Source organism: Manis javanica, chromosome 9, assembly GCF_040802235.1.
Source record: "Manis javanica isolate MJ-LG chromosome 9, MJ_LKY, whole genome shotgun sequence".
In the NCBI taxonomy this organism is placed as follows: Eukaryota; Metazoa; Chordata; class Mammalia; order Pholidota; family Manidae; genus Manis; species Manis javanica.
Window position 1 is genome coordinate 3,583,156 of NC_133164.1, and position 23,500 is coordinate 3,606,655.

The window sequence follows — 23,500 nt, forward strand, 5'->3', positions numbered from 1 at the left end:
GTATCCTAAATAAGAAAAGAAAGGAAGCAAATCACATATATTTTACCAGATTACTTGAAACAAAGCTCTTATCATAAAGGATTAGAATGACCAAATTCAAGACATACTTCATACCCTGAGTAACACTGCATAATAACTGTGAGCTAAAAATGAGTTCTGGACACAAATGAATAATATGTTATATGAATAAATGATCTTTTATAGAGCCTGACCATAGGTTCCTTAAGTATTAAAACTTAATTTTTGACTGATCTGTACTACATATAAAAATTTGTACTATTCAATGCAAAATAGCAGTTTACAAATGCTATCTAAAAACAAAAACATACACATACAACTTTCACTTTTATTTCTTAAACATGTTAACCTAAAAAAAATGTATAAAAGCAGTTTAATGTTAAAGATATGTAACTTAAAATATTCATTTCAAATGTAAAATTCTGCTTTAGAAATACAAATTAAATGAATGGAAACGAAATGTGTGTTACCTGATATAAGTGCAAAGCATACATAAAAAGCATAAAATTCACATACTATACTTAATATTCAAATACTGTTTTATCAGAATATCCAAAGTCAATATTTAGTACCATATTTATCATGTCTATGTAATTATAAAAGGAGTTTCCTACCAGACAAATTTGGCTTGAGCGTATTCCTGCACACAACTGAATCAATTTCACACTCAACACCTCCCTGTCTCTGGGAGGTGGTCCATTCACTGGTTTGATGTCACCATAGCAACTCGGCAACAAGGGAACGCGCTAGCCGAGCGCTGCTGTTCAGGCCCTAGTATATGGTGAACTGCCTCATGCAAACAGGAACACTGAGCCTTCAGAGGTGGGTCTTTTCTACTCATTCTTAACCTGATGTTTCAACACTGAATTTTAATTCCAGTTAATAATCCAACAAGTTGAAAAGCAAATCTAAGGTTAATTCTTTCTGCCAGAGAGGACGTTTTGGTGCATGTATAAATTTTCTTAAAATCCCAGTGACGAGAACATGAGCTAACTTCTATTACCCATGGGGAAGGGCATCCGAAGGCCTGTAGTTTACCTGAGCAATGGTCGCATAACTACTGTCAGGTTGGATATCTTATCACAATATTCTACTTTCAGATAAAAGGCAGTTCTCTAAAATTAAAGCTTTGAATGCTAATAGAAAACCTGGCAACATGGCACCTTTGTTTATTGCACAGAACCTTCCTGGTGCAGTGACAGGTGTCCCATCAGTTTCCCAGGGCTGCCGGAACAAAGGCGCACAAACTGGAGGGTGTAGAACAGCAGAACACCATTCTCTCAGGTTCTGGAGACCAGAAGTCCAGACCCGACGGCCGGGCTTGCGGGGAAAATCTGTTCCCCGCTGTCCTTTTAGCTGGAGGCTGCCCCAAATCCCTCCCGGTCTCCGCGTCTGTCATCCCACGTCTGCCCTCTGCATCTGGGTCTCTTTTATCAGGACACGGGACACGCTGACTGGAGTGGCTCTAAGGACCCATCCTAACTAAGCGCACTTTCAAAGACCCTGTTTTCCATATAAGGTCACATTCAGAGGTTCTGGGGTTAGGACATCAACATAGCTCTTGGGGACACAATTCAAAGCCAAACAGTGCTATTGAGGGAACGTGTATACAAAGTGATGAGAAATGAAATGACCCCTCAGCCCACCCTCCGCCCACGGCGACCTTCCTCTGTGTGGCAAGCAGCCACAGGTGTGCTCTGCGCCCACAAGTGTGCGAACACGTGAGGCGCCGGTGGCCTGGGCTCCTGCACGGCACTGCCCCAGGGCCACCGCCCAGGCCCCTGGGAGCTGCGGCAGGAGATGCCGCGGGACCCCCAAGGGACCACGGAGTGGAGGCAGCAGCCCTGCTGCATTTCCCAGCTTCATTTCCCTGGACAGCCTGGGGACACGTTTCACCCAGATTTCACCTGCGAACACCTTGCAGAGCCCCCCACCCCCACCATGCCCTGCTCTCCACAGCTGTAAGCCTTCTGTGAGAAGACCCCGGCGAGGACCCCTCCCTCGGGATGCAGCCAGCAGCTCTGTCCTTTGATCACAAGCGGAGCTAAGGAACCAGGACAAGGATGCCTCTGTGCACGCTGAGCCCTCCCTGCATCAGAGACGCAGGGCAGCAGGAGACAGACCCGAAGGCACATCCCCGCAGGAATCACCGCGCCAATCTGACCTCAGGGCACAACAGGCAAACATGGCCCAGTGACCTTGCATGGAACAGGAGACCCACCCAGACATAGAAACCCCACATCAAGTCTCTGCTGTGAGAATGATCTCAGCTCCCTGTGGGAAAACTGAAATCACAAAGTTTTCTTTTCTGTTTTTTTTTTTCCATTTTGCTGCAAAGCTCCTAATATTTGGAATCCTTTAAGAAAATTAAAAATGGGATTTTAATAAAGATTACCTTCATATTCTCAGCAGATACTATGCGTTAGCTGCTAGATTCAATCTAACATGCAGCCCACTTGTGATAACATATGTGTGTATGTATGTGTATCCACAATCTACCTATCCATCTGCCTGCCTATTTATATATGTATAGGTATATAAATGCTTTTTATCAATATGTAACAATAAAATTAAAGACAAAATGCATGTGTACTAAGGTTATTTGCATAATCCCTTTGCCTTTATAAGTGCTGAGTAAGCACTTTAACCGTTTCTTTTGAATAATTTATTTACCTATTTTCATCTGTTCTATTTATGCAATTGAAAACTTTCCTTTTCTTCTAAGGCTTTAGAATAAACACACCAGTTCCCACTTTGAGGATGGAAATCGATGGCAATGGTCCACAACTTCAGGTAAACCATAGCAGTTTTGTTCCAACTATGGTTTTGCAACCAATTTACTGGGTAGCAACTGGCACTATTTCTAGACTTGAAGATATAAGCGTCTCTCATATAGTAACAAGTATTGCTTTATGAAACTTTTGTTTCAGTTACAACTTACATTTATGTTTCACTTATAAGTGTGCGTGTATGTATGTGTGTGGTATAAATGTATTTGGTGCAGTATTAAATGTAATGCTTAATGTGCATGATGATAAAAACAAATCTGAACGCCACTTCCCCCTTAGGGACCTTCCCCATTCTGTCTGTACACAGGCAGATGCCATCTGGGTTCTGCTTATCAGCGTGACCATGACTCTCCTCAACCTCTTGCACAGTTACAGTTCATGGTGAGCAGATGGCAGAAAGTTGTTGAACTGGATGAAGTCATGAATAACAGTGTAAAGTATACACACAGGTCCAAATGCTGAACAGTCCCTTTTGAGAAGAGCCAATGAATTCACAACTACTTATTAAATACCTGCTAGATATTCAGTGCTGGAAAATAAACTAAAAATAAACTCATAAAATAGATTTCTGTGTGGTCTGAGAAATTTGCCCATGTTAGATCATATCCAGATGTCTTCCATGCTTATGAGAGACTGTCAGCAAAGGATGAGTGAACACACCTCAGTTTTGGATAAAAGATGATAGAGGTAGATTTGAAAAGCTAGTGCAATCTGGAGAGCATCATCCTCTGCACCCGGCAGTAATAAGACCATGTATTAGGTCATTTAGAATCGGAAGCCAACACCACAAGGCAGCAACCCAAGACCCAGGAACGGAGGAGCTCTCTGGGACAGGCATTTAGAGAAAAGTTTGGGGGATGAGCAGTGACCTCAGATTTCTGCCTTTAGTTGAATAAAAGCAAAAGACCTAGGGAAAAAAGACAAAAAAAATACAAAAAATTTGGTCCAAGTCACATCATTGGGCAATATCACAGAAGTCAGACTAGAAAATTTTTAGGAAGGAAAAATATTATCAGACTGTACAATTTTTGTAATTTGTTGGCAAGTCAAGATAGTATTGACTTGGACACAACAACAGGGTATAAAATAAAGAGAGTATATTTGCCCCAAAATGCAGAGATCCCCATGGAGCCTCATACGGCACATCAAGGGAAACCAGTGCCACAGTGACTTGGAAGAGCAGGTGGCTTTGGGACTTGAGTACATAAGGATGACAACACTTCCTTCAGAACCCACACCTGGCAGATGGTCTTCCACTGAAGGACATGCTTTCAAAGCCACTTCCTCTCCCTTCTTGAGGCATGAGAGTGACCAGCAGCAGACTCACGGTGGAGAGAGGGAAAACCAGCCGGGCAAAGGCCCCTCTCAGGGCTTCTTGCACAGAGGGGAGGGCGCTCTCTCAAAGCGGGAGCAGAATATTTGCAACTTGGATACAGCAGGGAGCAAATCTACAGAAATACTGTTTGTTACCAACAGCGGAGCCTCATCTTCCCACTGTGGGGTCACTCAGCCTGGGGTGACTCAGAACACCAGCAGGTAAAAGACACGATTTCTCCCCAAGAAGTTCCCAGGCGATGTGAGAGAAGGAGCAGTGAGCATGCAGTTACAGAAAACTGTGATGAAAGGCCATGGCAGAGGTAGACAGACGAAGCACTCTCTCTACGGCTTCTAATCCCTGGTAAGCTCACAGTGCATCCATGGAGGAAAAGCAGGAACTTGGCCCTGAAGGGGCAAGTGAAAGCTGGAAGGCAGACAGAAGGCAGGCGAGGCCAGGGTGCATGCTGGGGGCACAGCTGTGCCGTGTGTGGGCACGGGAGGGTATTCACTGGAGAAGGTGTTGGAGATCATTTAATTCTGCACTAGGAACAAGAGACACAAACCGGTCAGATGAACTTACAAAAAGTGTCCGATGTCAACTGTAGCTAAGCTGGGAGCATAAGACGCAAAGGCAGAGTGCACAGGATGGGGGTGAGGGCCGGCCAGGGCTGAGAGGCAGACTGCAGCAGGGGTGGGCCCCAGAGGAGGGTGGGACCTGTAAGACATGCCCGGGGGAGACGGAATAAATACACATGGAATGTCTCAACCCCAAGTGCAGTGCGTAAAGACAGTGACGATGGCAGAACTGAACCATCATCTTGCCACTGTTGGGCAGACAGCTCTATCACCCAGATCTGGCCCACGGATGACACCCAATAAGCTCTCATTCAGGCCCTGTATGTGCTCAACCCAGCAGGAAGCCCACGTCTGCTCAACGGCCGTGACCAGGTGACTCTGCTCCCCAACACAGGAAGCAGGTGGTATTGGCCCAGGACACCTTCTGTCCCTGGCCTGTGGCTTAGACCTCAAGCTGGGGCCTCGCTGCACGTCAGCAGCAGTGTCCTGGGGCTCCTGCAATCTGGCTGCACTCCACCCTGTGCACATTAACTTGCTCATCTCTCCCCCTTGCTCTTGCTGTGTTTGAGCTTTAGTAAACACAGCGATTTAGGCATTTTAAGGTAGTGTCTGTCCTGCAGTCTCTGGGATAGCCCGGCTGGGAGTGCATCGGAAGCTACCCTTGCATCAGCACCATCCCCCAAACAGTTACCAGGAGGAAACCACAGGAACTCCGTGTGCTTAGAATATTAGCTGTTAGTTGTGGAGTGATGAGAGGTAAGTTGAGAAAAACAGAGATCAAATCCTAAAAGGCCCTTCCTGTGCAGCTTAGGGTGAAGCATTTACCCACCAGACAATGCAAAACCATGGGAAGAGTTCACAGATCAAAAACATGGTGATGTGTGCGGTGACTCTGGAATGGCCATGAAGAATGAACTGGAGGGGACCCGGACTAGAGGTACAGGGACAGTCAAGATGGGCGGCACAACTCCAATTGGAAAAAAGAAGGTTCAGTGAGGGCCTTACCTGTAGCATGGATGAGAAGGAAACAGATTCAAGAGAAGGCATGTGGGAGAACTGAGAATGAGAACCCAGGGCTGTAGCTGGACGGGGCCGGTCCTTCCCACACGGGATGAAGAAGTGGGAGTGATTCGGGGGCACACGGGTAGGCAGTGAGCTCTGCCTCAGACCCAGGGAGCTAGCCACAGGCGGAGGCCCACTGGGCAGCTGGGTGGGCAGATGAGACTGAAGCGAGAGAAAGACGGGGGCTGAAAGTGTAGACAAGGAAGTTATCAGGGACGGTTGCAAGATGAAGCCAAGGGAACAGATGAAATCGCAGGGGATGTGAAGAGTGCAAACAGATGAGGGTGGAACAGGGGGACTTTTTAGACCCCAATATTTAAGAAAAGTGTGGATAAAAATTAGTGTGTGGAGGAAAGCAAGGGGCAACTGCTCTCCCCAAGGGCACAATGTCACTTTGGTACTCTGGAAGCCAAAGGGTCACGAAAAGCACCGTCCTGACACCAGGTGCCACACAGCACGGACTTCCTGACGTTCTTGTTTATTGAAGGCATAAAATGCTTGGTGCATTTTTAATCATGCATTAGGCCTGCGGAAGTAGTATTTCTCTTTAAGATGCATTCTCAAAGAGCAAGTTAGCATTGCTGGCAAAGAAGAAAAGAGAAAAATAATGCAATGCTTTTCTCCCGAAAGGCAGAGTAATTCATTTTCAAAGCATTAGGAGTGATTCAATAAATGTTTTTTAATTGAAAAAGCAAACTTAGAAGGGAGGGATAGCTCTGGTAAATATAATATAATAAAGACAAATGATGATCATTACTTTCCTCTTTCAATTTAGTTTATTTTGATTACAGATCCACAGACATTCTAACTTAAATAAATCTCAAAGGACCATAAATAATTCAATATTATCTGCCTTAGTTAAAAGTCACGACAGAATGCAAACAGCGGACCGAACAGGGCCAGCTTGCTTTTCTATTTTAAATTGTGTTTGTATCCTAGCAGGTGAGAGGAAAACTATTTTTATCCTGTCTTCAAAGAACAAAAGACTCCATATTCAGATCCAAGTGCTAAGTCTTAGGAAAGCATCCTAAGCATCACCTGGGGGATAATTTTCTGACACCCCCTTAGCATACATGCTCTGTGCATTTCCCACGAGTGACATTTGAGTTAAAAGCTCGAGGGGACAGGGGACTGGCCTACCAGCCAACTGAAGACTTCTGCTCTCTCCAAGAACCCTGTGCACAGCTGCCAAAAGGTCAACGCCACTAAGAAGCACCAGGGCGGGGCCATCACACAGCAGAGGGACAGGAAGGGTGTCACCAGTAGTAACTGTCCCGAGGACTGCTGTCTCTCCTCTTCTCCCTGCCCATCAGCAGTCCAGGCCATGGGACACAAAGACAGGGAGGTGCTGTGCCGCCAGCCAACCAGAGCCATCAGGAACATGACACAGAGACGGACTCAGTGTCCCACTGAAGACAGTCCTGAGGGTCGCGCCCAGGGAGGGCCGGAGCGTAAGCAACCCAGGCCAGGCAGGAAATCCGGGCTCATGGTTGCTCCTTCCACTGTGCGTGATTACGGAAATTAGCTTCTACTTTAAGTCAGATTTTTAAAGATTTTTTTAAATTAAGAATTTATTTTCTCAGAGTAGTTTTAGGTCCACAGTAAAATGGAGGGCAAAGCATAGAGATTTCCCGTGTACCCCCAGGCCCCACAATGCATAGGTTGCCCGTTACTGATATCTCTCACCAGAGTGGCACATTTCTCACAGTCGCAAGCCTCCACTGACACACCATGACCACCAAAAGTCCACGGTTTCCAACGTGGTTCACTCTTGATGTTGTCCATTCTACGGGTTGGGACAAATATGTGATGTGTCCCTATTACAGCATCACGCAGTGTTTTCACTGCCTTAAAGACCCTCCAGGATCTGCCCATCCATCCCTCCTCCCCGCCAGCCCTTAGCAACCACCGATCTTTTTTACTACCCCCTTCCTCTGCCTTTTCCAGAATGTATGCAGCTGGAGTCACACAGTAGGTGGCCTTTTCAGAATGGCTTCTTATACTTACTAATATGCATTGAATCCTCCATGTCTTTTCATGGCTGACAGCTCACTTCTCTGTGGAGCTGAGTAATGTTTCCCTGTCTGGCTGGACCACGTTTACTGCTCCCCGCACCTTCTGAAGGACATCTTGGTTGCTCCCACGTTTCGGCAATTACAAATAAAGCTGCTATAAACATCCATGTGCAGGTTATGGTGTAGACATAACTTTTTACCTCCCCTGGGCAAACAGCAAGAAGCAAGACAGCTGGATCATATGGTAAGAGTATGTTCAGTGTTGCAGGAAACCACGGAACTCTCTTCCCAAGCGGCTGCACGACCTACACGCCCACTGGCCGCGACTGAGCGCGCCTTTGGCTCCACATCCTAAGATTTTTTTTAAACCTTTAATTCCTATCCAATGTCTTATAGTGTAGTGGGAATGGTGTTGGGTTTTCTTTTTTCTTTTTGAAGTCTTTATATGACTTCCATTAATTCAATATTCTGCAAGTTTTCAGTCTCGGACACTGGCCGGCTTGAGCACTCCCCTTTCCTGGCTCCCACCCGCCAACGTGGCTTCCTTTCTATCCCGAACAACTGACTTCCTCTCATGCATTTGATATAAAATCCACCACTCCCTTTATGTGCTCCATTCCTTCATCCATTCACTGACACGCCAAATATTTACTAACTTGTTCCTGTATGTATTGTGTATAGGTTTCCCACTGCTACTATAACAAATTATCACAAACTGAAACTTCAACCAACATTAATTTGTTACTTTATAGTTGTGGCGTTCAGAAGTCTAAAATGGGTTTCAATGGGGAAAAAAATCTAAGTATCATAGTACCATGTTTGTTTTGGGGAACCCGGAGGAAAATCTGTTCCCTCTCCATTTGCACCTTCCAAAGCCACCTGCGTCTTGATTTCCGGCCCCTCCTCACCAGCGTGGAGCATCTTCTAATCTTCCCGTCACACTGACACTCCTGCCTTCCTCTTGCAAGGACCTTTGGATTATACTGGGACCATCCAGATAATCCAAGATCACCTTCCCACGTCAGACCCCTCATCAAATCACATGTGCAAAGCCCCTTTGGCCAGGCAACATAACACCCCCAGGTTCTGGGGTCGGGACATGGGCATCTTTCGGGGAGCATTATTCTGCTGCTATCCATGGGAGTCTTGCAATCAGTAAGACACCATTCAAATTCCTACCCTCAAGAACATTGCCATCCACTTGGAAGATACGACTGTAATTATATATATATATAAACACTTACATATACATGATTTTTTTTTTAACTCATGAGAGCGAAGCACATACTTCACATTGGAAAGTGAGGTGACAGGTGGTCAGGTCTTTCTGGATAATGGGGTGAACAAACCGATTCTCAGTGGATGAGCAATGACCACCTACACAAAGCGTAGGGCCAAAGAGGAGCTGAAGGCTGGGCTGTCTGTGGGGAATTAGAGCCGTACATCTCCAATGACACAGGGAGTGTGGGGAGGGGAGCAGAGTGCGGCTGGCAGTGGCAGAATACTGTGTCTTTTCATTGCACAGGGAAGAAGTCAGGATTTAACTTTCAGGGGTGGAGAGTCGTTGAAGGTCGTAAGCAGGGAATGCGTCGAGTGCCAAGTAGCTTACTATGACGTCAAAGTGGTGGATGGATTTGAAACCAGATTCAGCACAACCAGTCATGGAGCTGTTGCTGACTTGTAGGTGCAAGGGACGGCTGGACACAGAAGCTGGACAGCAGGCTAAAGTACAGAGATGCATGAAAACACATCTTTGCCACACAGTGAACATACCAGACGTGACACTGACTCCAGTATGGCCCGTTCACGGCATTCTGCACTATGTACGTCAGCCTAACGTCCATTACAGTGAGGACAGAGCCGGTGATGGGGAGTTAGAGACCCTGGCCACTGATTAAAAGTTATTTCATGAGCGCTCCCCACCCACCCCCGCTGGGAAAGTGTCCCACATGAGCCTGGCTGGACCTCCACTCCCGCAGCCACAGTTTCATTCCCACAATGTTCAATCCATTTGTGCCCCACACCCCTTTCCTGGACAGCTTGGCAAGACTCTGGTTTCATGAAAAATTTGCCAGCCTCATATGTTTGAGGTTAAATGCAAACTGGGCCTTCCCACCTAGGCTGCTGCTGCACCTGCGTCGACACCTCTTGTTTAAAAGTTCATATTGCAGACGAAGAACCAATCATGTGATTCACGTATTTATCATAATTGCCTTCTCAGAATTAAGATGCGCCACGTACCCGCCTCTCTTGTCACAGACTTAGCGCCAACAGCTCCTCACTGAACGCGGGATGACAGAGAGCTGTATTGGGTACTGAGAATAAAAAGGGGCACCAAACTAAGTGTTTTTGAATGAACAAATGATATTTAAGAATTAATTCACAAGATTTTCAGAAGCTAAGAGACCTACTCACATCTTAAGTAATGAAATCGCTGCCCTCAGGTAAATGATTAAACTACAGCTATGCCTGAACATCAAGGGGCATCACGGAAATCCTCCCTGAAAGTGGATCAGGGTTTGTTCTGCCGTGTTTTGCTTTACCTGAAACAGAGGGAAGAAGCCTACTCACTGTGTTGATGTGAGAATTAAATCAGATATTCTAGAGAGTTGTCAGATCCCAGAGGGCTCTCAAACTGTGCCAGATTTTCTTCATTTTGTTTAAACAACAAACTCACTGGATTCAGACAGAACACACAAATGCTTTCTAAGGTCCGGAGGGATGAACAATGGGTCAAAACTGCAGGTGCAGGGTCACAGGAGCACAGAGCCCATGGCTGTGATGAGCCAGGAGTGCCCTGCTGTGCCCACCACCAGTGTCACCCACAGGCCACAGAGGCGGGGCCTCCTGCCCTGCCAGCAGCCCCAGGAGGCCAGGTAACACCAGGCGGCCCACGTGGGCACTACCGAACTAAGCAAGAAGTTTAGTCAATCTTGTTCAGGGAGGAAACGAAGATATCTGCCACCTTTGGCAGGAGCTGCCGGTTTGTAATTTCTGCTCTAGATTTTATCTTCTCAATGTTAATTATGATCAACTTTACTTAAATATAGGTAAAGGCCAACCATGAAAGAACCGAAGACCTCATCTAAAAGTAGAAATTGCTTAGAGGGGAAAGGTTAGGGAGACAGAAGAAGCTTACCCATATCTACTTTTATTTATTCAATTAGTTTATTTTCAGTACTTAGTATGTAGCTATTAAAAGAACCAGGGATTCAACATTAAACAAAACAAATTCTCCCCTCAGAACATATTTTTGTGCATGTGTGCAGAGAAACAGACACTAAACAAAGAAATGTACTATGCTTCAATATTATAGAAGAAAGTGTTTCACAAAGGTACAAATGGACTTATACAAAACAATAAACTTCCAAAATCTAAATGGGAAAACTATAACATGCTTCTAAGGGACGTGACAGTAAACTTGACCAGACGGTAGCACACAGCATGTTCTGGGATGCTTAGTGTCATAAATCCCCCCAAGCATTAAAATAGCATTTTAAAAAGCATAAAAAATATAAGCTTATGTATACACTATAAATCATATAACATAACATTATTATATTAAAAATTCATATAAAATACAGTTCATCATATTATGTTATATAGAGAGTGCCTCAAAATAGAAAGAAATCATTCAAGCTGAGGTCTTCTAGGCCGAGAGAAATGTTTTTCCGTACACTGAACAGTTTTAATGTAAGTCGATGAGCTAAAATTCACAATTTGAATGTGTAGTGTTCTTGTTCTTGTAAACAGCTACAGAAATCCTAGTTAATATGACCCCAGAAGCACAAATCCAAAATGACAACTGGCAATATTAGTGTCTCCAACTGCACTCCGCCTTCACCAGTAAGGCTAGAAACCTGTGTGAGGAGAATGTAAAATCGGGCCAAACAAAAACCAGTTGACAGCAAATAAATTGGAACCAATAAGTAATCATCAAACCTTATCACTTAATCTTCGTAAGAGCCCACAGTCTGAAGCCCTGATTTCTATGGGGGCTACTCAGCCTGGAGATGCACTGTCAGAGGGTGACGGTGTCCTGACGGATGGTCCCCCTCACCCCTTTCTCCGGAGTGAAATGAATTGCTGTGGACAGTGTTCGCATGTGAGCACGTGCACCTGCACACAGACGCACTGACATCACAGTGATGCATCTCCACCAGAACCTGGTATCACTTGTGGAAGCAACGAGGATACAATTAGTCTTTTTGAAGTTTTTTAAATGAAAAAAGGTAAAGTTTCAAAATAGTAGTTACATTTTTAAATGAGATTTTGACACAGGATGAAAATAAAGCATAATTACAGTATAAATGAAAGTATAAACAAGGTTCTTCCTTGTGAGAATTGCACATGCAGCTCTCCAAGGGCATAACTGTCTGCAGATGGAAATGCATCCTCCCTCGCCTCGGTCTCCCTCCCGGGTTCTGTTCACCTGGTATTTCCTGTGCCAGGCATGGAACCACAGTAGGGGTGGAGGGATCAGGCTATATATAAATTATAGATATCTTTTCTCCCTGCAAAACTGCATTTTCCTGTATAGAATAGATTCTCCTCTCTGACTTTTCCTTTTCTTTCTTTCTCACCTTTTACAAGTATTACAACACACCAAGTACAGCCAGGAAGAGAGAGACAGGTACAGTAAGGGGGCAAATCTCCAAACTGTGTGAAATTATACTGCAGTTGGCCTGATGCCATCAGAGCTCCACCCCTGGAAGGGGCAGCAGGGCTGCAAACAGCTCAAGGAACACATGTGCTGTGCCAACCCACCCGTGTCACTTCACTGATGGGGGCTAGACAACTACTGACAGTAACGAAATTTGCTACTTTTGTACCCAAAAGGTTGAGCTGAGTAGTTGAAGTAGCAGTGTTTATTAAGGCCCCATCATCATCACTGCTGCCTTTATCAACACCATTGCCACCTCGCCTTCAACATAATCACCACCCACACTGCCACCCCCATCGCCACCCTCATCGTCACCCACACCCACATCAACACCACCATGGGCCGCAGCAGCATTACAGCCCAGTGCATTGAAAAACTGATTTTTATCACTTGATTACATCATTTTCCCTCAAAACAAGCTTGTGAATTAAAACACAATTCATATGTGGAGAAAGCGTGGGCTCGGACAAGTGGGGACCTTCCAGGACTGGCCCAACACCTTCTGTTGGAAGGCAGCGAGTCAGCTCTTCATTGAAGGCCTTCCGACGACTCAGCGCCCTCCCCTAAAGCCACTCGTCTGAGGAAGTGTAACCGTGGCACCTGACCTAGAAGGGGCGGTGGCGAGGCCAGCAGTAGGGGCCGAATCAGAAAGGAGGCTGGGAACACCCCTCACGACTCTGCCTGCACACTGGAGGTTTCCATTTATTTAAATTCTGTCCAAAACCCTGCTCCCCCAGCCTCACGTGATCTGAGCCACTCACAGCGAGTGGCGATGGGTGGTCGCCCAGTGCCCACCACTCCGCGGAGCACCGCGCGTGCACGTATCCACCAGTTGTATTGTAAGTGCTCGGATGACAGATACCATATATCCTACTTCCCTGTTACCTGTGGACACCGTGCTGCTCCTGGAAATGACCTAATAAAGATCTGTCAACGACGAGCTGAATATCCCAAAAGGCCGGCTTACTGGGTGCGGAGCGTGGTGGGCGGCAGCCGCCTTCCCCGGCTCTCCGGAGTCAGCAGCCCGCAGCTCTTCTCGGCGCTCTGCCCCGTGACATCAAATCAGTAGCTTGAAACCAGCCCCGGGGGGAGCATGCAGGCTTCAGAAACTAGGAAACGCTGCTAGGGGGGTTCCCTCTCCCCAGAAAGAGCCACCAGTCAAACACCATGCATGCCACTGCTTGCAGACGGGGGTGGGCTCAGTGTTCCACGGTCCTGGGCTTTGCGCTGCGCCGGGGTAGGGCTCACTAAGGGGTCCTCAGCCAGCCCCGCTGTCTGTTCTCTGCCTTTATCCTGCAGGAGGGATAACGGTCACCCCTTGCCAGCCTCACGGGATGCTCTCTGTTGGGTGCTATGAAAATCAGTTCTGAAAAGTGCCCTGCAAATAGGAAGTTCTATGGTTTTGATTATGCTGAGAAACAAAAAGGAGGTACGAAGAGGTAGGCAGTGCTGTGATGGGAGGGACGGGGATCCTGGGCTCTTGGGCTCCTTGGGACTCAGGTACCAGTCAGATACCCCTGGGGTGGGTATCTTCTCTGCTAAACATTCAGAGAGCAAATGAGGGAGATAAACATGGAGCGCTGGTGACGCGCCAGCCAAGCTTTATGCTGAGCTACACTTAGAGCTGCGTGTGGCGGGGGTGGGGGAGGCCTCCGAGAGAACCTGTTCTCTAGACGTTTCACCGCCACATCGCACGCTTTCGGCTTCTTAGACACATCTTCGTGGTCCCTTGATACTGTTTCAACACTGAAACTGCCCTGAAAAAGCCTATTTTCACAAGAGCCCCCAGCAGGCAGTTTCAGTTTTTTTTTTATAACAAAAGGCCAGAATGCAAGGTGGGCAGGGAACCAGGACAGGGGACGCAGCCCTGAGGCTTTCTGCCTCTAGAACTCTGTCATCCGGCGGCCACCACTGTAGGCACGTCTGGGGAGGCCTGGCCTCCCTTTTGTCTGTGCTCCCCACTTTCAAACAGTCAGAAACACAGGCAGGCCTGGGTAGCCGGGAACCGCCAGGGCCTCCGCTCACATGGAGAAGTGGGAAAAGTGGGCCATCATGGCCGGGGAAGGCAACCTCAGTGCCCGGGCGACCTTCACCACCAGCTTCAAGGGCATATAGAGAACTATTTCATGGCAGACGCCATCCACACATCTTCCCATTTGGTCCTTTCTGAAACTGAGATGGACGATCTCCGTTTCACAGAGGTAAGAAGGTTGTTCAAGTACAAACCAGAGCCCAAACTCAATTCCGACTCAGCGTGTCCAGGTCCCCGTCCCGCCATGCGCTGCCCCGCGGGGTGAACTAGCCCCGGCCCACGCCCACGGCTCCTTCTGCAGTCACTCTCACTGGACAGCTGAGGCTCGACCTGAGTGGGAAGCACAGACTTGCCCCCCAATCAAGGGAAGACCGGTGGGGTGAAGACCGTCTCCACATTCTTTCTGTGATGAAGTCAATCGTGAATTGGAATATTACCCACATGTTTAAAACCATTAAAATCCAACATTGTATAATACAGGGTAAAAATGAAACAACTAAGAAAGGCCTTCTCTTTTAACAAAGTATCTGATAAAAAGCATGAACTGAAGGCGACCAATTTGCCTGCTACACTTACTTTGGTCAAATAAGAGACTCTGGGATTCTATTTTGCTAAAATAAGATCTTAATTCATAAAGGCATATCAACCTTAAAATATGCTGAAATAACTGGGTATTATTGTGTATCTTACAATCACAATAAACAAAGATTATTGTAATTAAACTTTAATTAAACACTTGAAAATTTTTCTTTCTTCAAACAGATCTTCCTAAGGAATCATTACTTATTGTATTTACTTGATAATAAATTTTCTTATCCTTCCCAAGTATTCATTTGATACTTTCAATTAAAAGAGGCTTGTGATTTTTGATAATGAAAAATGCTTTTTATTAAAACAAGCATGACAGTTTAGGATGAAACCAATTACCTGATTTCTGTGGACTACAGACAATGTTTTGTTAGTTCACATCTGTCTTCAGGTTGACACTGATGAGAAGAAAGTGTCACATCAGCTACATACCAATATAATCTTAATGTGATTATTAATGGCTTACTTTAAATTAATAGCACAAAACACAGATGGGTTTCATCCTGTTTTCCCCAGGTCACACCTTTATGCCAATTACAGAAATCTGTTTCTCAAGAATATTATTAAAAATTATAGGAATAATCAGTTTTCTTTTTACTGTTATTAAGGAGTGTCCAGTACCTACTCAAAATAGTAACATTTATGTAAACTCTGCTGTTTACGACTTCCTGTGAAGGTGTAGAAAAGTTTTCAAAATGAAGACTTTTCCCAAGGATAAATGTGCATAGTCAACCCATCTTAAGAAATACTATAGAATTTGAGACACTGAAGAAAGTCACAGAACCAAAATCCCCAATAACTCTTTATGAAATAAATATTGTTAAATCTAGAATATCTGAAGGCCTACTCTACTATTCTCTCTCTTTGGAAGTATGTTAGAAATTTTTTCATGGTAAAATGTCCAAAAGGAAAATGAAAGAAAATGTTGAATCTATGACCGTTAAAACAAAATAAAAAGTGTGGAATGAAATAGCCTAGTACTTAATTCAAATGTCACTGCATATTACAGTGCATCAAAAGACACATTCCTTGTACAATACTGTGTATATAACTATATTCATTTTAGTCTTTACACAAATCACCTAAAGATGTATGAACAGATATACATAACACAAGTTTTTAAAGTCACTTGTAGGACATTTGTAAATTTTCACTTCAGTTTCCCAATTTTGATTTGAATAATATTGTAGCAAAGAGCCAGCAGTAAGGGGTTATCCTAGGGCACTGGAAACTTTGCGTGGCAAGCATTCAGTAATGCCAGCTCTCCTCTGGAAACAGTGTGGTGTTCTTAGAAAGGGAAGTGTCCGGCCGTGTCAAATGAAAACAACATCCACTCAATCTCGGCATGTATGTCACCTAAAATTTTTCCTGATCTTCAAATTTCCACAATTCATATACATTTTGAATAATGCAATTAAGCTTTATAATTTTTAACACATGGAAAATTAAAATTTTGCTCTAGCTTTGTGAATGAGACAGAACCTTCTCTTTCTTGCTTAATGACACTATAACCCTCTGGAAGAACACAGAGCTTTGCACTCGCAGTCCAACTAAACCACCTTCTGTATCTTGCAACACAGAAATTGTTGAAGGTCTCTTTCCTGTGAGCGGCAAAACAATCTCCAATTTTCCAACCTTCACCAGAACTGAGCCTTTGAACCTAACAGCTGAGAAGTACACAAGTTCTGAATAATGTCAGCTATACCTTATGCCAGGGGCCCTCAGGGGATTCTGCTCACTCAGGCCCACTTTTTGATGATACCCTCAGGGCCATCATTAACAAAATAAAAGCTTTTTCCAAAAGGACAAAAAAAATTTTCTCCAATATCCTCATTTTGCATAAGCAGTACTGTGATTAAATTTTTCTACAAAATACTGGTTTTAGCACAAGGTAAAAATCCATGAAGCGTTTAGAATTCATGTCGCATACCCCTTGATATTCCTACCTTTATGTTGACCACTGCATGGCTATGTATATATGAATATGATGTCCACTCTTTCCCCACCTGTGTCCTTCATTCTGTCTAGTTTTTACAGAGACTCTAATTCAAACGTTGGATCACAAAAAAGATGAAGCTAGTCGTGTAATTACAGAAAATAGCCTGATTGTTGTCCCTAAAATTTTGAATCTTCTCCTTAAGAAGTTCTGTTTATGGTGTGTATTTCTCCAGTTACAGAGCTGCTCACCCGAATTTTAGTGATAAACACTGGTTGCATCATCTGGCAGGTGCCTTTCATCTTGCAGTAACACAAATGCTCTAAAACTCTTCCCAGCTCTGCACCCCCATGAAATTCAGGCAGGTGCAGGCCTGCAAGGAGGCCGTGCATGTACTTCCTCCCACTGGATTACCAGTGGCAAAGGACAAAATGAAATGTTGATCTACTCCTTTGACTGAGCTTTCTGAGGTCTGCAACCATTCTCTTCTTAGCTGTAGACAGAGCAAATCCAAAAATTGATTCTCACTCACTTCTCGATCTGAACTTCATGGATCTTCAGTGACTGACCCGTTAATTGAATATGGTAACATAATCCTTGACTACAACTTTCTTCATAAGCACGCCATTAATAAAACCACTTTTCGATGTAAGAAACACCTGCACATGCCCACCAGGATATTCCTTCTCGGCCACAGCATTTCATTCACTCTTTGACAGATCATAAGCTATTTGACCCACAGGTCAAATACATCAATCCACAGCCCCTTGTCCTGACTGCCTGGATAAACCATGATGTGTAATATATGTTTTTGGTCATTCATCATTCACTTGCTCCCAGGACAAAATGCCAGCTCTCTAAGAACTGAAAACCAAAGGGGAGGGACCCGTGCACATTCACTTGACCGATACCAGTGAAATGCAGGCCTGCTCTGCCTGGCAGTGTGCCCTGGTGAGGACCTCTTAGACCCCTACAACAGTGTGCTCTTCTGCAAAGGAGATATTCACCATTATTTGTCTGTGCATGGTGTAAATTATTAACAATCAAAAGGATATTTTCTTAGAGTCTTTGGCAAATACTGACCAAATCCATTTTTCTTAAGTACAGAACATGAAACACTGGAAAACAACTTTTCTGATAACTGACATCTGAGCCTAGCACAGCTTTTCATCTAATTGTGACACAAAAAAGCCACAGATGATGCAACCTGGCTGAGAAGCACCAGGGTGGAGATCAGCTGGCACAGGATGTGGGCGGGAGCACTGAGATGTGACTCCGTGGTGTGGCCTTTCCAGCTGAGAAAACTAAAAAAAAATAAATGGAAGTGTCACACTTATGTCCATTCTTTTAGGAATTTAGACGGAGGCCTCCTACAGACACCTGGGAGCAGCTCCAAGGTTGGGACTGGTACCAGGATAGCACAGAGAGCAGCTTTATTCTGAGAGCCACGGGAGGCTCTTTTATTCGTTCCACAAATACGTTTTGAGTGTTCTAGCCACTGTGCTAAGCACCAGGGACAAAGGACTAAATCAAAGGGGGCACCTGGCCCTCAAGACAGGAGCCGGAGCGGGGCAAGGCCACCAGTGGGCACCGATACTAACAGGGCTGCTCCAGTTCTTAGACTGCCCAGAAAATGTTACCCTGTCTCTCCTCTGGCTCCTGACACTCCCTCCCATTCAGCAGAGCTTCCACCAGGAGTCCCCCGCTGCTGTCCCCACTTCATTGCCCAACACGCGCGCTCCTACCCACGGTGTTGGGAGCTTTGACCGCCCCTTCCCACCCACGCCTGCCACCAAGGGAAGCACAACCACCAGCTAGCTGATTGCTGGGTAGAGGATCCCACTCGCTTCTACCCAGGATGATCTGTCACTCTTCCCATGGCTTTTTCCCCCCCCACACTCTATTTTCCTGGTTCTCCTTTTAAATTTTTGACTACTTCTCATCTCCCTTAATAGTTTTTTTTAAATTCTCTCCACTTGTTAAATATTGTTATTTCTGCTGATCTTATCTTGGTCCTTTTCTCTATGACACCTTCTATATTAATCTATCCGCTTTCATGGACTAAATTATCTCCCACATATAATGCTCTTCGGAGCTATTTGAAAGAAAGGGCGTGAAATTTAAATCCCAAATCTCAGGCTTTGGTTCAGGGCTGTCAGCACTACTTGTGATGATGGATTTGGGGAGAACTTATTTGGGATCCTGTGCCACTCACACCCTCTCAGTTTCCTTATCCGCAAAATGAAAGGTTTCAGTCTGGAAAACTCTTACTTCCTTAAGGTTTTATAATTATTCACTAAGACACTCAATTGTTGTTAAAAGAAAAAGTGAAAATCAGAAAGTCTAGTTCATATTGTAAGTTTTAGATTTCCCTTCAGGTCCTCTTCCAAAATTATTGCCAGGTAGCTAAATTACCTGATTTGAACCCCAAATTGGCATTATTATGAGTCTCTGGATAATACACTTATTTTCCCACACATGGGTGAGAAAATCAAGTTCCAGAGCCACTGTGTGCCTTGCCCCAGGAGGCTGTCTGTTGTGGCTACTGTCGAGGTTCACACCCTCCCCCGACTTCCCAGGTCATGGGATGCAGCTTCAAGAAACCAAAGAACTCAATGCACTTTACATTCTAAGATGTTTGCTGCCTCTTGGAACGCTATTTTCAAATTTCTTTTCTTCCTTAGCTTCAAGAATTTCACAGACTCCTCCAGCTCTGAAAGTCCAGCATGAGCTACAACAAGTTGTAATCTTGTGATCGCTAATCCCTAAGGGGCTGTGTTTACACGGAAAGTGTTTCTCTCTGCTCAGAATGACCCAGTTGTGGCAGAACTGAAGTAGCTGGTGAGGCAGTTAATGAATAAGCACTCTCACCTGACCAACACTGCATATTCTGGTGCCGTTTAGGTCTTGTACACTGCCAAACCTATCAGGTTCTCATACTCAACAAAAGCACACGCACACACACACACACACACATACACACACACACACACAAAGCAAACACGTTGAGTTCCACGAAAGTGAAGCTTTCTTGTACCCAGCTTGACACTTTTCTAAAAAGATTCCTATTGCAGATGTTCTGGATGAAGGGTATCGAAGCAAATCAAATGATTAATCCAGTATTAAGGGAAACTGTGGAAGGTGCTGAGTGTTCTGTTAGGAGCAGCTTGTACAGAAGAATGAGGCACGGCTCTAACCTTGACAAATTAAACTCTGGTGAAGTGAAACAATTCCCACTGGCTCAGCATATGGCCACTTAGAACGAGGACTGTCCCAGCATCTTTAACAGCTAGATGGAGCCACAAATTAAATTCAACCTATTAGAATGTAACAGAAAACAATGAATGCACTTTCCAGAAGGTCCCTGGAAAGAAAGTGGCACCTTCCTTCTCCTCTCCTTCCCCTTGGCAGCTGGAGTGCAGGAAAGATCCCTGGAGCTGCAGCTCCCACCTGGGGCTGTGGGAAGCCCCCAGACAAGGTCCTGGTCCATGACCATTGTGAGGCCGCCATGCCAGCCCCAGGGTGCACACGCTAACAGATTAGAGAGAAAGCTAAATAACTTTATTATTTAGGCCACTGTCATTTTGGATATTTTTCCCATTTTATTGAAGCTTATACTTCAGTAATATGAATGAAGAAAACTCAAGGGTTCTTTTCCCACACTTCCTGTCCCTTCTTTGCTAAGAAATGATGGAAAGTTAGGCACTGCCACGTGATGTTACACCTCGGGACTCACTGGCTGCGGTTCGTGAGCCCTCAGGAGAGAGACAATCCTCTCCACCGTCTCCCGCCGCCTCCCACCGTCACAGTCCTGACTGGAACTGGCAAAGCGGCCGTGGTTCTTACACAGAAGGTGAACATTCAGGACAGCACTGGGTGTCCGCTACATGGCAGAGCATGGCCCACTTTTCTTGCTGCATCTTGTTGCCATTACAAATCACCACCAGATACCAAAGCTCCCTAAGAGCAATCAAGTGGGTGGGAACCCTCGGGCACCGGATTTCTGGAGATGATGAGCATTATATCAACAATATAGATCTCCTTCTCCAAAAGCTATAGAATAGTCAAGATGAAAGCATCTATTTTTAGTAACAGTAGGCACACACAGTAGCCTAAGGGAGATAAAGAGCTTCTGATTACAGCCCTAAAAGATACCACTAGAATAGTATTTTTGTTTGAAGACTGTCTACTGAACGTCCCACTAGTGTTGGTGAGGCATTAACCACCTTCATTAGACACACACACAAGGTGCAGATACATGAGATATAAAGCCAGGACTGACATGCACAAAAACAGCCCCTTAAAGTCAGAACAAGCAGTACTTCAATTATTGCCCGATGATTATAGTGGTTAGTTTGACTTCTCACACTTTCAGGAATATCCAGCCTCGATGAATGAACATAAATAAAATATGCTTCCACAGCTGTACAAAAAAGTGTGTGTCTGGGGGTGTGGGGGACGAGTGGAGGAAAGCTGTTTAAACTTCATGTGAAAAGAAAAAGTCCGAGCACTAAAATCAGCTAATCATTTGCAGCAGGAAGTGCAGAACTGCACCAGGACCAAGCTCACTTTGGGAGCAACAAGAACTTGGAAACACGGGCCCCTGTGATCAGCTGGGAGGCTTCCTGTGGGGACAGCAGAGACGTGGTGGGAGGCAGACGGGGATTCAGAAAATCCTGGTGAGAGAGAAAGCAAAGGAATCCTCTTCAGTAATGTCACTGCCCTCTGGCCGTGCTGTGGCGGAGGGGACCTGCAGGAGCCCAGGCCGCACCGTGAGTGGGCACGAGGCCGCTCGCTTCAGCTAAAATCCACAGCAGACTGGTCCTGCTGAACCAGGGATCACCATAAAAGTGTCTGGTATTCCCACAGAGTGATAAATGAGACCCCCTGGTGGTAATCAAATCAGCATTCATTCAGTAAACATTAGTCCAAGATGGGGCCATATTTTTTTTTCAGAATCAGCTGTAACTTACTCTGCCAAGTCAGCAATGCAACTCCACAAATAATCTGTCGGGTTCGAGGGAAAAGTGCCTTCAAGATGACTAAACTGGGGTCTGTAGTCTGTCCTGATGCTCCCGAGGATCCATCTGATGTCACCCAACAGGTTCCCCCCACGCCCAGCAGTACACTGCTAGCTCTGGTAGGGCAAGGGCTGACCCTGGGGTTGGGGGGCGGGGTTAATAGAGGAAACATATCCTAAATATAGAGGTAATTTTTCTTCCACACTGGAGTATCTGTGAGCTCGCTCCCCAAAGAGAGCACTCTATTAAGTTATAAAAGTAGGTATAATGTGGGAATATATAAGATTTTTCAGGTGACAGTTTACCAACGGAGAAGCATTTAATGAAGAATGCATGCTCTTCCAGGACCACGGCAGGCGCTGGAATGACGCAGGAGTGCAGAGCTCCCCGGGCCCCAAATAGTCCACAACCCTCCCAGTCCAGGTGGGGGAATAGGACTCAAAGACCAGAAGAAAATATATAATAAAATGTTCATGGGAACCGTGAAATAAATATAATGCAATACATAATTACTTAACAGTGAAACTGTAGGCGTCATTGGTGACGGAGGTTTTGGAAGTCGGGAGATATATTTCAAATTGGGATGAATTAGTAAGAAAGGCTTTCTGGAGGAAATATTATTTAAGTCATGTTTGAACGATCAGGGAAAGGTAGAAAGAAATGTGAGATTTTTAAAAATGTGGTGGCCTCCTTGGGGGCAAAGAAACAATCATTTGTGTGGAGTAACTCCAACCCCTTGTTTTTTAAATTAAGGAAACAGAATCGGAGTAGTTACGTACATCCTTGCACAGCTGGTCAGTGTGCGCCTGGGATGAGAGGCTTCCTGAGACCAAGGTTTCGTCTGTTCCACCACAGCGCTCCCGGTGCGGCCGGTGTTCACGGGCATTCTCTGCTGCTTTGGGCCTGCTTTTTGGTCTGAGAGAGTTCTTGGACTTTGCTATTGACCTTCTCTCTTGACCTGGCACCCTAGACTGGTTTAAACCCTTACTTTGTCTTCTTCCCTTTTTATCTTCCTTCTCTTCCTTTGGTTAGAATATTGTCATTTCTTTTCATCCCACATCTTCTTAGAAGAAAGTCAAAAGCTGAGATAGAGAGAGAGGGATGGATGGAAGGAAGGAGGGAGGGAGGGAGGCGAAAGGAAAAGGAAATCAAATCAAATCAAAAAGAAAAGAAAAGGAAAAGGAAAAGAAAAAGGACAGACTCTATACTATCTAATAAATCAATCTCTTTGTTACCCAGTTCCCTTGCTCAGTCTCTCCTCCTCCCAGCCACAGAAGATAATTTAGGAAACTAATATTTCCTAGCTAATACAAGAATTTGCACTTTAAATAATGCAGTATTTATTCAAGCAGGACAAATCCATGTATCCTCACTATGTTAGTTTCTTGTCTTATTCTTGGCACTAGACCTAATGTTTCTTGTCCCAGATTCTATCCTCAGATCTTAATAAATAGGCAACTGGCTATTTGTAGGGTCTGTCTCA

The 23,500-nt window shown here is 45.1% G+C and overlaps 1 protein-coding gene and 1 long non-coding RNA gene across 2 annotated transcripts in view; one reads left to right on the forward strand and one right to left on the reverse strand.

The window, feature by feature from the left end:
• The window catches only part of MYO16 (myosin XVI), a 513,550-nt gene that overhangs the window by 469,540 nt on the left and 20,510 nt on the right, over window positions 1-23,500 (reverse strand). The gene's annotated exons all lie outside the window — the stretch shown is intronic.
• LOC140843484 (uncharacterized) lies at window positions 496-5,853 on the forward strand. Its single transcript, XR_012121311.1, has 3 exons — window positions 496-840; window positions 2,744-2,811; window positions 3,087-5,853. It is a non-coding gene; the product is annotated as an uncharacterized lncRNA (long non-coding RNA).